Source organism: Platalea leucorodia, assembly GCF_965183815.1.
Source record: "Platalea leucorodia genome assembly, chromosome: 5".
Classification (NCBI taxonomy): Eukaryota; Metazoa; Chordata; class Aves; order Pelecaniformes; family Threskiornithidae; genus Platalea; species Platalea leucorodia.
Genome location: NC_138827.1, coordinates 102944130 through 102960336, shown reverse-complemented (window position 1 = coordinate 102960336; position 16207 = coordinate 102944130).

Genomic DNA, 16207 nt, shown 5'->3' with positions numbered 1-16207 from the left:
TCCGCCCCCAACACAGCGCGCATGCTCGGCCAAAGCTCCGCCCTTCAGGGCAAAGCTCCGCCCCCCCGCGGCAAGGCTCCGCCCCCTACGCACCGCGCATGCGCCGGTGAAGCTCCGCCCTCACATGGCAAAGCTCCGCCTTACCACCGCAAGGCTCCGCCCCCCGCGGCTGAGCTCCGCCCTGACACACCGCACGGGGTGGTCTCCAGGGGCGGGGCCTGTCGCTAGGGGTGGTGCCCTTCCCCTGCCGGGGAGCTCCAGGGGCGGGGCCCGTCGCTAGGGGCGGGGCCGCTCCACACCAGGACGGGGGCGTGGGCCGGGGCGGGGCTGCAGCGGAGGCCGAGGCGGCCGTGCCAGCAGCAGCCAGCACCTCCCGGGCGGCGAGAGCGGCGCTTCCTTACCGGGAGGCAGCAACGGCTGCGGCGGCATCGCCCCGCGGGCGCCGCGCTGTCGCATGCCCGGTACCGGCCACCGGCACCGGGGATCACGTGCACGCCACCGCCCCTGCGCGGCTCCCGGCCTGCAGTACCCGCTTTTGGACGCCAGGCGGCAGCACCGAGGCACGGCCAAAACGCCCCACCGCCCCCGGGCGCCACCCGAGCTGCAGTACCCGCTTTTGGACGCCAGGCGGCAGCACCACACCGAGCCCCGCGCCCCGAGCGCTCCCCGCGGGGACAAAGGACTCGCACCCCGGCCCGCCTTGGGCCGCCCGCAGCCGCCGCCGCCGCCTTACGGGGGGGGGGGGGGGGGGGCCACAAGCCTCGCCCTTCTCTGCCCCTGCTCCCGCTCACAGCCCACGCAGCCAGAGCCATTGCCTCGCCCCCAAAAAGCACCCAAGCGGCTCCAGCATTTCAGTCCTCTGCGCTTGACAGCTCGCAGAGGGCTGCTGGCCCTTTCTCTCCGCGCCCCTCACCCCAGGACCCAGCCGGGGGAAGCAGCGCAGGGAACCTGGTCAATACCTTTGCCTTGGCTCGGCTTTTTTGCCCCCAGAGTAAGCCCCCGGGATTGCTGGATTCATCTGCAGGTGGCATCAGGGGTGGGAGAGTGACACCAGCGAGCCAACAGACCCTGGAGAGATTTTATTAAAAAAAAAGAAAAAAAAAGCGACACTGATGACATCCTGAAGGCACGCGAGGAGATACTGAAAGCTGCTTTGTGTGAGAGGGGCAGCTACGATTATCAGGAAGCGGTGCACGCGAGCAGACCGCCGGCAAGCGCGCGATCTGCGAGCGAGCGATACGCCGGTGACCCTCGGGCTCTGCCGCGGTGCCCTCCGCTCATCCTGCGCCGCCCCGGGCTTCCCGCGCAGGGCTTGCCACTTAAATAAGACCTGCGCGATGTTACTTACCACCCTGCCCTGCGGCACGCAAAGGAATTAGACGTGAAACAGGGAAAGCAAAGAGGCCCGTCGGCTGGCCGCACCAGATGGCCCTAGAGCCCTGCCGGTTCCCTCGCCGCTCTGGACGGCAGCGCAGCTCTGCGCTCCCTGCCGCTCCCGCCAGCGAGCGCGGCGCCTGCGCTTTGACCGCCTGCGGCGCGCCAGACTCGGGAGGCTGGAGGGGCTGGTCCACCAAGGCAGCTGAGCCGCTCGCTTCCTTCGGCTGCCTCATTTGCCGCCTTCAAACAACCACTTCCACGCTCCCTTTCTTTGTTTCAGACCCCTCTCAACATCTCCTGGCCTGCAAGCCATTTGCAGCAAGCAACACGGCTGAAATACCGTGCTGCTAGAGACCTAGCTGTCATCTTGCTCCCACGTCCAAAGGCTTTGGGAACCTGAACCCCCTGCTTGTTTTGGCATCGAGACTGCGAGGCGAGAAACACGCCTGGACTCCAACAAGCCAGACGCCTGCCCCGTCGCTCAGCACAGTGCTACGCGGCTGCCCGACCGACACCTTCTGCCGCTAAAACCAGAGCGCGGTTCCCTTCTGAAGAGCCACCGGCAGCGCGGAGAGTCCCTCGCCTTTCCCTGCGCCAGGTCCCCCGGGAACAGCGTCTCGCTCGGACCGGAGCGTGCGGCAGCCTCCGGTCGTCCCAGCCCCTCGCCCGTCCAGAAAGCGCCTGCCTGTAGCAGCGGCAGAACCGCTGCTGCCCAGGGGGGAAAGGAACGGCTCGGGGTGAAGCTCCCCAGGCTGCCCGTGGCCCGTGCGGAGCTGGGGGTCCAGAAGCAAAGGGGTTAGGGGAGGGGTGGAGCAGGGGAGCGGGGGCGCGAGACTGGAGGGCAGGGGACGCGGGGGGCACGGCCCAGGGAAAAAAAAAAAAAAAACCCGCACGGGGGGAAAAACCTTGTGTGGGGGGACGTTCGGGTGGAGAGCACTCGGGAGGGCGGAGAGACACGCAGAGGAGGACAGGGGGGAGGAGACGGACACGGACGGACGGACGGACGGCGGCTATGTGTGGGTACAAAGGTGCACGGGGGGACACGGGTGGGGATGACCTACACCAGGGGGTCCACCCGGCATAATCCACAGCAGATAACTCACCTGGGATAACCCGCAACGGATATTCCGCTCCGGAGAAGGAATCCACGCCAGATAATCCCCAGCAATGCCCCTCAAACTGTCCGTGGTTCACCCCAGATTTGGCCCAAATTGGCGCCGGTTTTTCGTTTGGGGTTTTTTTGTTTGTTGTTGTTGTTGTTGTTTGTTTTTTCTTTTACGTCATACAAAACTTGGGGGTTTCTGCTTTTCCAAAATATTCAGTTCTGGGGTTCTCCGGCGCTTTTCCACATCATAACAATGGGTCATTTTTGGTTTTCTGCGTTAAAATGCGGGGGGGCGGGGGGGGTGTGAGTGTGTGCGTGTGCGGTGTGGTGTGTTTGTGCTTGCTTTCCAGCTGCACAAATCCAGGCGGATTCAGCTTTCCTGGGAGCCCCAAACTGTGTTGCTCTTGGATATTGGATATTTTGCTCTTGGACTTGCATATTTTGACACTTTGATATCTTCGACTTCTCTCTTTAGACTTCGGTATCTACTTACAATCCTACCTCTTTAGACTTAGTTATCTGTTTACACTTCCATAGAACCTTTACTTCGATTACACGGGATACCTACTTAGGCTTACTCGGTGACACAGGGTAAGCGTAGGTACTTCTACCTATCCAGACTGACTTCTGGTTTAAATTCCTTCACCTACATCATCTCTTTTTGCATTTTAAACTCCTTTATTTCTTAACATAGAGACAAGTTCTTTTTTATTTTAAAACCCTATCTATCTCCATTGAGATTTTTTAATAATTTCTATAACATAGCAGGTACAGGTTTGTATTTTGAAATCCTTTTACATATATATATACACACACACATAAAAACGAATATTATTTTTCAATATATATATATATATAAAGGCGAGAGATTTTTTTCTACTGCAATGCCTCGCACCCGTATTTCCAGTTCTTCACATGGTTAATCACACACACACACACACACACACACGAGTTTTCAGGCATTTTGGGACTGTGACCCCCCTTCTCTGGGGGGAAACCTCCCCGTGACACCTTCATCCCCCACTCACCTGCTCCTCTGTTTCATCATCACGCCCCCGCCCCCCGTGACGTTGGGGGGCCCCAAATGACATCATCACCCCCCAGGCCCCTCCACACTTTTTAATCACCCCCCCCAAAAAGGCACAGAACAAGGAAAACAGCTACTTTAATAATGCCATTTACATATGTAGGCGCCCCCCCGAAAAGGGGAGCTCCGCCAGAAAAATAAAATGGGGGCAGCCCCCCCAAACGGCTGCAGCCCCCCCCGGCCCCCGTCCCGCAAGCCGGCGGCTGCCCCACGCCGCGGGGGGAGCCTGCCGGGGGACGGTGCCGCACCTCTCGCTCAGGCTCTGCTCTGCCGTACTCCCCCTCCGTTCCCGCGCTGGGACGGGCTCCCCGGGGCAACGAACCTCCCCGCTCCCTCTTGGCCCGGGACTCGCCCCACCACGCAGCCCTTGCTGCCGCACCCGCGGGGCACCCGCCGGAGACAGAGCCGGGAGCCTCCAGGCACGGGGCCGGCCCCTTACCCTCGGGACGCTTCACGACAGGCAGGCCAACCTGGGCCGGGGGGTACCTAGCGAGCACCACGAGACGCTTGCAACAAGACACCTGAAAAACAAAAAGCCCAAGCGATATTTCAGCATGTGAAAAAAATAGCACAGCAGCGAGTACAGGAATTCAGTCAGAGCAAGGGAGAGGAGAGCAGCTGAGCTCAAGGAGGATTCGAGGTAAGCACGTCAGCTCCAAATACAAGACATCCTTTAAAAGCTAGAGCGACCTGAACGCTTCCCATCAGCATTAAGACTAACCGGTACGATTCCGAACATGTTCTTCGCATACAAGCACACGCTCTTGCCGGCGTTGGAAAACGTCTCACCCCTTCCTTACGGCACGGCTGCAGGGAGACGACCCTGCGAGGCTGCAGGACGAGGGCGTACCGCAATCAGAATCTACGCTTACAGGTCCGCCGCAACAGCTACGGCCCTCGCAGCTGCTGCTGCACATCTTGCTGGCTCGGTCGACAAAGCTGGAAGCGAAGCGTAACGCTTTCGAGGGGAAAAGGAAAAGCAAAGGACAAATCGCAGCAATTCGCTTCATACTAAAAAAGCTGTGCGTGTGTTTATAAACATCCAATAAAAATACTTCTGCTGGAGAAGGACTGGATTTTCCTTTGGCGTTAATTTAACTTGCACAGCTGTAAATCGATACCAGTAGATTATCTGTCTCCAAGATACGCAGTCATCATTTGACCAGGGGTTTTTTGCGCCTTACGTCATTAGGAGCGACATCTGGCCAGCCGCGCCGCCCAAGAGAGATGCTGCTGAACTGCCAGGGAAACGCACCCTTGAAAGCCAGACAGAAAGAAAGTACTTCAGAGCACTCCGTCAAAAGAGCGGGGGGGAAAACACCCCGTAACGTTCAGTTGCCTCTCCTGGTCAACGTTCAGAACAAATACCTAACTGCTTAAACACACCTAAGCAATTGTACGCCACAGCTAGTTGGCAGTTACAGCTGAAACAACGCAAGGCAGTTTGTAGATCCAATTTTAACTTTTTTTTCCTGAAGTTACATCTAGGAGAGAAAAATCCGTGACAGAAGAGATCCCCCATACGGTTTTACTTTGGGGGCAGAATCCAATCCCCGGGGCTGCAACGCGTAAGGCTACCAAAAAGGACCGGCAGATTTGCTAACGCTTTTGGCTGCGCCGAAGCACGCAGAGGAACGCGTGTTGATGACATCTCGGCTGTTGCAACTGAGAACCAGCGATGCCATCAACTTCTGGAAGACGTGCTGTGCTCGGGTCTTTGGAAGCAAACGGACTTTTTTTTTTTTTTTTTTTTTAAGAGAGTGGAAAGTCTTGCTGCTGCTGACTTCCACTGCCAAGCGCATCATCTCTGAAGATCCCCACTCTGATGGGGAGCTCATAAAACACAACTTCTTTGAATGAGAAAGATTTCCATTCTGGAAAATCTCTTTCCAGCTGAAGTAAGAAATCACACGCTGTAGGTTAAGAAAAAAGGATGCTGCCGAAGCAGTAACTCACCGAAACCACGTCAGGACTCGCTGTCGCTACTTACAAGGCTGGCAATGCTTCTCGGGAAAGCGACGCCGATTCCTCCTCTTTTGTCCACGTCTCTCCTTGGACCTTGATCGCTTTTAGTACGGACGCTAGTATCGCAGTAAGCTTTTCAAGACCTACTGTAAGATATTTTAAAAACTTATTGACTGAAAAAGCACACAGCTTTTATGACAAAAACAAAGCCTGTTTCTTCCGAACGCCTGAACTCTCACAAACATTGTCTTTCCTCTTTTAGGATAAAATTGTTTTCCCGATATCCTTTCCTAGTAAGCGCACAGAAACACAAGATTGCGCTTTCGGGAAGGCAAAATAAACGGAGGGAAGCCGACTTTGCACAGGCGTTAACACGCTCCAGCGCAGACCTTCTTTGACTTTTAGTATCTGCCTTAAAACAGTTCCTAGAAAAACTACAGAAGGAAGGAGAGCCGGCACATTCTTGACGTTAACTTTGAAGTCCGTACTACAAGCGCCTTAGGAAAAACGCGGACACGCATCGCGGACGTACCTTGTACTCGCAGACCGCTATGGAGCCTTTCCGTCCGTCTTGCACTTTCACGGCAGAAGAAAGGGCGACCATGGTGAAACGGCGGCAGCTGACACTCTGCTGAGAGAGGAAAAAAAAAAACCCGTAGCATAAAGCTGGGTAGGAGTCCCAAGCTTCCTGGTTTTGTGAAGTTTTGCAAAGACTACAACCGAGGGAAGGAAAAAATAGCCGTTTGGAACATGTTGCCAAACAACATTTGGCCGTAAAACTCGGATGCGTTTGACACGCGCCCATTTTTTGGGAACTTGCTATTTGCTTCCCGTTATCGTTGTTCTTCCTTCAGAACCTCTGCTTGTAGCCAACTTGATTTGCTACCGGTTCAAGCGCTTCCCTTCCCGGTATTACTGGCACACGGACCCAGGCAAGTCACTGAACCGCTCTTCTGAACTTCTCCAAACGACAATTACAGCCACGAAAGAGGAGTTCAAGAGAGGAAAAGGAGAGGTCGGGCAGCAAAAGAGCCCTGCAGGCTGCCACCAGTCAACACTGCGCTCTTTTTTTTCTTTTAAATCCACCCCCCCCCGCCCCCAAATACAAACAAAACCAACCCCCACGACCTTGTATTTTTTGCCTTTGGGAGCTCATCCCTGTCTCAGCACGAAGCGCAGACGACCTGTATCCCGATTTGCACGTGACGAATCCGTGTTCGGAAGAAATAGGCCAGATCCGTAAGACTGGTGTTATTTTGCGGGTTTTAACAATCGCAACGCAATCGCATCGACCGACGCGTTTGTGACAAAACTCATTAACTTCTAAACGTAGCACCTCCTTGGGTAAAAAAACGTGTTTGAGACTGAAAACAAAATGATGATTCAGAGCTCCCGCTCCTGATGGAGCCGTGGGGGAAGGAAGGAAAGTGAAGACAAACAGCAGCAACATCAAGTGAAATTCGCCTCCAATTCCGAGCACGTGCCTAAGAGACTCTGCAAGTCCACACCTCAATCCTAGGAGCGACTAGCCCTTTTCTGGAAGGACAAACTTCCTTACTTCAAAGTCCTAGACCGAAGGCTCCACGGAACAGAACGTGGACCGAGCCACAGGACACCGTGCCATCCACGCCCGTACGGCAAAGAAAAATCACGGAAAACTAAATTTAAGTATCAGTTCCCATCGAGCTTCATTCCTTACGTTTCCACTGGCACCTGGGTGCTCAAAAATGAACTCTACTGACACCGCGTATTACTAACAATTTACTTCTGCGTATCAAAACAAAAGGCTATTTCCAGCTCGCCCATCCAATTAGCACGACCAACCAGAAGTGAAACACCGGACCCTAAAGAAGGGAACAGGCAGCTCTTCATTTCTCCTAAGGCAAAGTCTGTTCTTTTGCCTGGAAGGCAAACATCCGTAACTCCCAAGGGAGCACTGCAGGAACGAGGTGCGCTCTCTTACCTGCAGTTTGTCCTCGGCTTTTCTGCACGGGCAGCAGATTTGCCTTTCCTCTGGCTTTGATGTGGCGCACCCGTGGCGTCCTTGAACCGGCAAGTGTTTCTCCCCGCTCCCGCAGCCCCAGACGCGCCATTACCTGAGCAGCGAGCGGAATCAAGCACGCAGGATTTTCTGCACGGGACGCAGAAGGTGACACTGGAAAGGAGGAGGCAAAAAGAGAAGCGGTTTGCCCGGCAGCCACGACCATAGAAACTACACCTGCCGGCACGGCCCGGGGAACCAACGTGGCCGACCAAAAGCCCCGGGCTCCAAGACGCCGCGAGACGCAGCCCTCCCTGCTTTTGACCCTGCGGGGACACCGTTCCCCACGCCATCGCCGCACGTGGAAGCCCCGCCGAGCCCCCAGCACGGCTCCGGGCAGCCCCCGCCACCGGCTCCGGCCGGCCTCCCACCACCGGCGCCGACCCGCCGACCCCCGCCGCCCGGCCCCGAAGCGGCGCGGTGCCCCCCGCCGCCCGGCCCCGGAGCGGCGCGGCGCAGCGCCTCCCCGCCGCCCGGCCCCGGAGCGGCTCGGCGCGGCTCGGCGCCTCCCCGCCGCCCGGCCCCGGAGCGGCGCGGCTCGGCGCCCGGCCCCGGAGCGGCGCGGCCCCCCCCCCCGCCGCCCGGCCCCGGAGCGGCGCGGCTCGGCGCCTCCCCGCCGCCCGGCCCCGGAGCGGCGCGGCTCGGCGCCCGGCCCCGGAGCGGCGCGGCTCGGCGCCTCCCCGCCGCCCGGCCCCGGAGCGGCGCGGCTCGGCGCCCCCCCGCCGCCCGGCCCCGGAGCGGCGCGGCTCGGCGCCCCCCCCGCCGCCCGGCCCCGGAGCGGCACGGCCCCCCCCCCGCCGCCAGGCCCCGGAGCGGCGCGGCCCCCCCCCCGCCGCCAGGCCCCGGAGCGGCGCGGCTCGGCGCCCCCCCCGCCGCCCGGCCCCCGAGCGGAGCGGCGCGGCGCCCCCGGTCCCGACCGGCTCCAGGAAGCTCCGCCCGCCGGCTCCCACACGGCACCGCACCTTCCCCGCTCCGTGCCTCCCGCCGGCCCGGCCGCTCCCCCGCAGGCACCGCCGTCCTCCTCGGGGCTTTCCCCGCTCACCTCCTCGCTGCCTGCAGCCGCAGCCCAACGACCGCGCCGCTCCGCTCCGCGCGGGGAACCTCCGCCCACCGCCCCATGCCCGCCCCCGACGCACCGCGCATGCGCCGGTTGGGACCGCCAGTTTAATCTCGAGGCGCTCGGCGACCTTCTGGATCATCCAGGGGACCTCTGGTTTCATCTCTATGCTCTGGACGACCTTCTCTATCGTCTGGGTCGACTTTCGCTGTCATCTCGATGGTCTGCGGAGCCGCTCTATACTCCGGGAGGACTTCTCCTTGCAGCTCTATGGTCTGAAGGACAGTCTTTCTCATCGGGGAGGACTTTCTGGCTCATCTCTATGCTCTGGAGGACCTTCTCTGTCATCCGGGAGGACTGTGTCGGCTAGTTTGGTGCTTTGGACGAGTTCGGTTTTTGCCGCGCTGGGTTTTGCTTTTTACACTTTTGTGTGCTGTGTACAATTTTGTTTGAATGATTGTGGTTGCATTTCTCGTTGTTTATTGTTTCTTTTGTTTTGTAGGGGGTGCCAGAGAAATGTAACTGCTTTGAATAATTAGTTGATTCAGTTTCATAACAAGATGGTAATTGCCCTTCCATGTGGGAGGAATGAATTGTTATAGGAAGATGTGGTGTTACTAGTTTAATCATTGCTTCCTCCCACCTGGGAGGGTGTATGTATATATTTGTATACATATTTATATAGTACAAAGGAAAAAAAAAACAAATAACAAACACTATAAAAAAAATGAACTAAAAAAAAATTAAAAAATGGTAAGGCTGGTGCAGCAGTAGCAACCAGCTCCTACCCTGGGAGTAATTTTTTTTTTAATTTAAATTAATTATGACTCCCAGGGATAATTGTCATAATTGTCATTTTGTTTTCATTTCTACATGTCTGCAAAGGAAAAATTTCAATTCCACCTGGAACCTGCAAAGAAACAAAGCACCCCCACACCATCATAAAAGGTTAGATACATTCCAAACGCACCGCTCATTCAGCTACCACCCAAACCACGCCTCGGTCTCGGCCGATCCATTCCACCACCAGCACGCCACAACGGACCGTCGCCCTGCCTCTGCGGCGCTCCCTGGGAACGGTGTTCCCGAGGGCCTCAAAAAAAAAAAAAAAAAAATCGCCCTGCCTGAGAAAACCCCGGCCCGAGCCTGACCTCCGCCCAAACCTTGGCGATGATCATCGCCTCGCAGAGCAGCCGGGACCGGGGGAAAAAAAAACGCAGCGGGGGGGAGGGAAATGCCCCAGCTGGGGTTTTTTTATTCTATAGTATATATGAAATAAATTACTCTCAACATTACATACGACCTGCAATAAAATACTTCACACGTACAAGGTTAGGCACATTCAGGAACCGAACAATCCTTCAACCACCGCTCACTCAAACCACTACACTTACACCACCCAGCTGCCACTGCAGCACAGCCCCCCGGTTCCAGAGCTATCCCTGCAACTGCCTCGCCGCGCACCTCTAAACAACCTTGGGCTCCGTACGATTCCCAAGTTTCACCTTCCGCTACGGCAAGGCGAAGAAGACGCTTCGCTACGTGCGCCGGTCCAGCCTCCGGCACCCGCAAAACACAACAGAAGTAACTGCGGCACCTGTCTACAGCTGCTTGCCTCGAGATGGCCCGTACAATCTTTGCCTACAGATACTGTACAAATGGACGTATCACCGTGAGGCTATGCTACCCCCAACTCCAATATCGCAACGCTCCTGGGCAGAGCGGCTCCAACCCCGACACACAGACAGACACTGCACACAGATGCCACAAACGACGTGACCTCGAGACCCGAGAAGATCACGAGCGGGAACGACTCCGGTAGGGAAGACGCCTCCGGCACGGAACCCCTACGGTGCCTGCCGTGGCCCAGGAGATAAAACTACCATCTAAAAAAGATAAATGGATGCATGACAAGCCAGGATTTAAGACCTAAGACCATTAAGGAACCAGGGATGAAACCCCTGAAGACGACCGTAGAAACGTAACTCTCAAAAGCAGACCTGCGGAGACCGCCCGGCCGGCCACCGCAACAGACGATCCCTCGGAAACATCTGGAACGCGACGCTTCCCGGACACGTCCGTGCTTTAAGCTACGACGGCAAGATAAGCAGGGCTCAAGAAACGCTATGCCGATGAGGCGATGCGTTCGAGACGCCCTCGAGGTAAGCCTCCCGAGGGGCCCGATGATCACAAAGAGCTACGGAAACATCGAGACCTGAGAAAGCCATGGTACGAGACACAGAAGACAGACAGACTACGCAAAAGCAAAACGCACAGACACAGGATGGAACTGCCCTGCTCAGCAAACGTCAGCAGCGCGCTAACAACAGTAACCCGCTCCTTTGCCCTTCCCAAAGGAGACTGCTCCTGGACAGGCCTCTCCCCGACACCAACTTTATAACCCCTCCCTGCAATTCCTATCCTTGTTACCTCCTCAGCCCTGATCCCGCAACTGAGCTTTCAGAGGGCCAGGGATCTGAATCCACCCTCAAAAAAAAAAGAAAACCACCACACACCTAACTAGAACATTCCTGCACTCACCCAGTTCCTCTTCGTCATCTAAAACAAAACAAAAAAAACACAAAAACCACACAACAAAAAAAACAAAAAAAACCAAACCAAAACAAAAAACCACAGAAACCACAGAAACCACAGAAACCACAGAAACCACAGAAACCACAGAAACCACAGAAACCACAGAAACCACAGAAACCACAGAAACCACAGAAACCACAGAAACCACACAACAAAAAAAACAACAAAAAAACCCAAAACAAACAAAAAAACCAACACCAAACTCCCAACCCACAAACCCACAACCCACTAACAAACTAAAACACAGCGCTGGTATTCAGCATCGGTCTGGTTACTGCCAACCGCTTCTGCGACACCCTCCTCCTCAAAAGCACCGTACCGCTCCGCTCACCTGCTCCACGCCTATTCTAAAGAAAGATGCTGCGACTGTCACTCGGTGCGCCTAGGATGCCAGGAGACACAAAGTGCCCGTGGCGCTCGGGTGAAATAGCCAGCCCCGGGTGCCTCCCCTCTACAACCCAGCTCACCTCAAATTCTCAGCTGATTCTAAAGGCAGCCAGCACAGCTCCCACAAAACCAAAAGGTAAATGATTAATCAACGTGCCATTTCATACTTTACTATTAAATGATGACCCGGCTGACAACCACCTCGCCTCCTCCAACCGCTCCTCAGCGGGAAGCTACGCCCCCTCCGAGGCTGTTAAAAGGGAGGACCCTAAGGAAAGAGAAGAACTAACTGCAAACTAAAGACAGGGAACGGGATAAAAGCAAAAAAAAATTCAAGAGTGACGGGAATTAGGGCAACAAAGAGAAAAAAATGAAAAACAGGGACAGTGAACTAAAAGAGAGACGTAGGAAGAAAACGGACAAAGCAAAGGCACTAATAGAGACAAGGAAGAATTAAAAAATGGAAACGGCAGACGGAATACAAGTCGACAGAAGCTTTTGTCGTGGTTTAACCCCAGCCAGCAGCCAAGCACCACACAGCCGCTACGCGGGAGAAAATTGCAAGGGTGGAAGTCAGAAAACTCGGGGGTTAAGGTAAGAACAGTTTAACAATTGAAGGAAAAGACAACAGAATAGTAGTAACACTAGTAGTAGCAGTAGTAGCAGTAATAAACCAATAAGAGTATACAAAGCAAGCGCTTCACTAGACAGGGGCTCACCACTCGCCGACCGATGCCAAGCACGTCCCCGAGCTGCCATCGCTGACTCCTGGCCAACGCCCCCCCAGTTTCCATACCGAGCGTGACGTCCCACGGTAGGGAATAGCGCTGCGGCCGGTCTGGGGCAGCTGAGCTGCCTGTGGCGCCTCCCAGCTTCTTGCGCACCGGGCAGAGCACGGGAAGCTGAAAGGTCCTTGAGTGGTGTCAGCGCTACTTAGCGACAAACAAAACGTCAGCGCGTTACCAACATGATGCTCATCCGAAATCCAAACGGCAGCACTGTGCCAGCTACTAGGAAGAACCTTAACTCTCTGCCAGCCGAAAGCAGGACGTTTGAACAGCAAGGGCGACGGAAGAAATAAGGAAAAAACTTAATAAATAGCGACAGGGAGCTCCATCGGGGAAGGAAAATTTAGAAAGCGAGGGCACTGAGGGAACACTAAGGGAAGAGAAGAAACAATTAAACCCAGCTAAACCCCCAGGGGAAAAGTCAACCTAGAACATGGAAAAAGCCACAGGGATTAGGGAAATAAATGGGAAAATTAAAAAACAGGACAGCGAACTAGAGGGACGGAGAAGGAAGATTCAAAAAACGAGGGCCCTAAGGAAAGACAAGAAAGAATTAAAACAGAAATACAGGGGAATAAAGGCAGCAGCAAAGAGGAGAAAAGGAGTCAGGAAAGTGTTTAAAGGAAGCGGCGATTAAGAACATCGGGAAGTGATTTAAAAACCCGCATGGGTGAACTAAAACGGAGACGGAAAAAAGGGAAAAAGACAGAAAATTATTTTTTAATAGTTTATATAATACAGCAGATACAGGTTTGTATTTTGAAATCCTCCTTTTTAAAAACTTATTGACTGAAAAAGCACACAGCTTTTATGACAAAAACAAAGCCTGTTTCTTCTGAACTCTTGCAAACATTGCCTTTCCTCTTTTCGGATAAAATTGTTTTCCCGATATCCTTTCCTAGTAAGCGCACAGAAACACAAGATTGCGCTTTCGGGAAGGCAAAATAAACGGAGGGAAGCCGACTTTGCACAGGCGTTAACACGCTCCAGCGCAGACCTTCTTTGACTTTTAGTATCTGCCTTAAAACAGTTCCTAGAAAAACTACAGAAGGAAGGAGAGCCGGCACATTCTTGACGTTAACTTTGAAGTCCGTACTACAAGCGCCTTAGGAAAAACGCGGACACGCATCGCGGACGTACCTTGTACTCGCAGACCGCTATGGAGCCTTTCCGTCCGTCTTGCACTTTCACGGCAGAAGAAAGGGCGACCATGGTGAAACGGTGGCAGCTGACACTCTGCTGAGAGAGGAAAAAAAAAAACCCGTAGCATAAAGCTGGGTAGGAGTCCCAAGCTTCCTGGTTTTGTGAAGTTTTGCAAAGACTACAACCGAGGGAAGGAAAAAATAGCCGTTTGGAACATGTTGCCAAACAACATTTGGCCGTAAAACTCGGATGCGTTTGACACGCGCCCATTTTTTGGGAACTTGCTATTTGCTTCCCGTTATCGTTGTTCTTCCTTCAGAACCTCTGCTTGTAGCCAACTTGATTTGCTACCGGTTCAAGCGCTTCCCTTCCCGGTATTACTGGCACACGGACCCAGGCAAGTCACTGAACCGCTCTTCTGAACTTCTCCAAACGACAATTACAGCCACGAAAGAGGAGTTCAAGAGAGGAAAAGGAGAGGTCGGGCAGCAAAAGAGCTCTGCAGGCTGCCACCAGTCAACACTGCGCTCTTTTTTTTCTTTTAAATCCACCCCCCCCCCGCCCCCAAATACAAACAAAACCAACCCCCACGACCTTGTATTTTTTGCCTTTGGGAGCTCATCCCTGTCTCAGCACGAAGCGCAGACGACCTGTATCCCGATTTGCACGTGACGAATCCGTGTTCGGAAGAAATAGGCCAGATCCGTAAGACTGGTGTTATTTTGCGGGTTTTAACAATCGCAACGCAATCGCATCGACCGACGCGTTTGTGACAAAACTCATTAACTTCTAAACGTAGCACCTCCTTGGGTAAAAAAACGTGTTTGAGACTGAAAACAAAATGATGATTCAGAGCTCCCGCTCCTGATGGAGCCGTGGGGGAAGGAAGGAAAGTGAAGACAAACAGCAGCAACATCAAGTGAAATTCGCCTCCAATTCCGAGCACGTGCCTAAGAGACTCTGCAAGTCCACACCTCAATCCTAGGAGCGACTAGCCCTTTTCTGGAAGGACAAACTTCCTTACTTCAAAGTCCTAGACCGAAGGCTCCACGGAACAGAACGTGGACCGAGCCACAGGACACCGTGCCATCCACGCCCGAACGGCAGAGAAAAATCACGGAAAACTAAATTTAAGTATCAGTTCCCATCGAGCTTCATTCCTTACGTTTCCACTGGCACTGGGTGCTCAAAAATGAACTCTACTGACACCGCGTATTACTAACAATTTACTTCTGCGTATCAAAACAAAAGGCTATTTCCAGCTCGCCCATCCAATTAGCACGACCAACCAGAAGCGAAACACCGGACCCTAAAGAAGGGAACAGGCAGCTCTTCATTTCTCCTAGAGCAAAGTCTGTTCTTTTGCCTGGAAGGCAAACATCCGTAACTCCCAAGGGAGCACTGCAGGAACGAGGTGCGCTCTCTTACCTGCAGTTTGTCCTCGGCTTTTCTGCACGGGCAGCAGATTTGCCTTTCCTCTGGCTTTGATGTGGCGCACCCGTGGCGTCCTTGAACCGGCAAGTGTTTCTCCCCGCTCCCGCAGCCCCAGACGCGCCATTACCTGAGCAGCGAGCGGAATCAAGCACGCAGGATTTTCTGCACGGGACGCAGAAGGTGACACTGGAAAGGAGGAGGCAAAAGAGAAGCGGTTTGCCCGGCAGCCACGACCATAGAAACTACACCTCCCGGCATGGCCCGGGGAACCAACGTGGCCGACCAAAAGCCCCGGGCTCCAAAATGCCGCGAGACGCAGCCCTCCCTGCTTTTGGACCCTGCGGGGACACCGTTCCCCACGCCATCGCCGCACGTGGAAGCCCCGCCAAGCCCCCAGCGCGGCTCCGGGCAGCCCCCGCCACCGGCTCCGGCCGGCGCCCCCCCACCGGCACCGACCCGGCGCCCCCCCGCCGCGCGGCCCCGGAGCTCAGCGGCTCGGCGCGGCGCCCCCCCCGCCGCGCGGCCCCGGAGCGGAGCGGCTCGGCGCGGCGCCCCCCCCGCGCGCGGCCCCGGAGCGGAGCGGCTCGGCGCGGCGCCCCCCCCGCCGCGCGGCCCCGGAGCTCAGCGGCTCGGCGCGGCGCCCCCCCCGCCGCGCGGCCCCGGAGCTCAGCGGCTCGGCGCGGCGCCCCCCCCGCCGCGCGGCCCCGGAGCTCAGCGGCTCGGCGCGGCGCCCCCCCCGCCGCGCGGCCCCGGAGCGGAGCGGCTCGGCGCGGCGCCCCCCCGCCGCGCGGCCCCGGAGCGGAGCGGCTCGGCGCGGCGCCCCCCCCGCCGCCCGGCCCCGGAGCTCAGCGGCTCGGCGCGGCGCCCCCCCGCCGCGCGGCCCCGGAGCGGCGCGGCTCGGCGCGGCGCCCCCCCCGCCGCGCGGCCCCGGAGCGGCGCGGCTCGGCGCGGCGCCCCCCCCGCCGCCCGGCCCCGGAGCGGCGCGGCGCGGCGCGGCGCCCCCCCCGGACCGGCTCCAGGAAGCTCCGCCCGCCCGGCTCCCACACGGCACCGCACCCTCCCCGCTCCGTGCGTCCCGCCGCCCTCCTCGGGGCTTTCCCCGCTCACCTCCTCGCTGCCTGCAGCCGCAGCCCAACGACCGCTCCGCTCCCCTCCGCCCCGGGCTCACCCCGGCCCCTCCGCGCGGGGAACCTCCGCCCACCGCGCCATTCCCGCCCCCGACGCACCG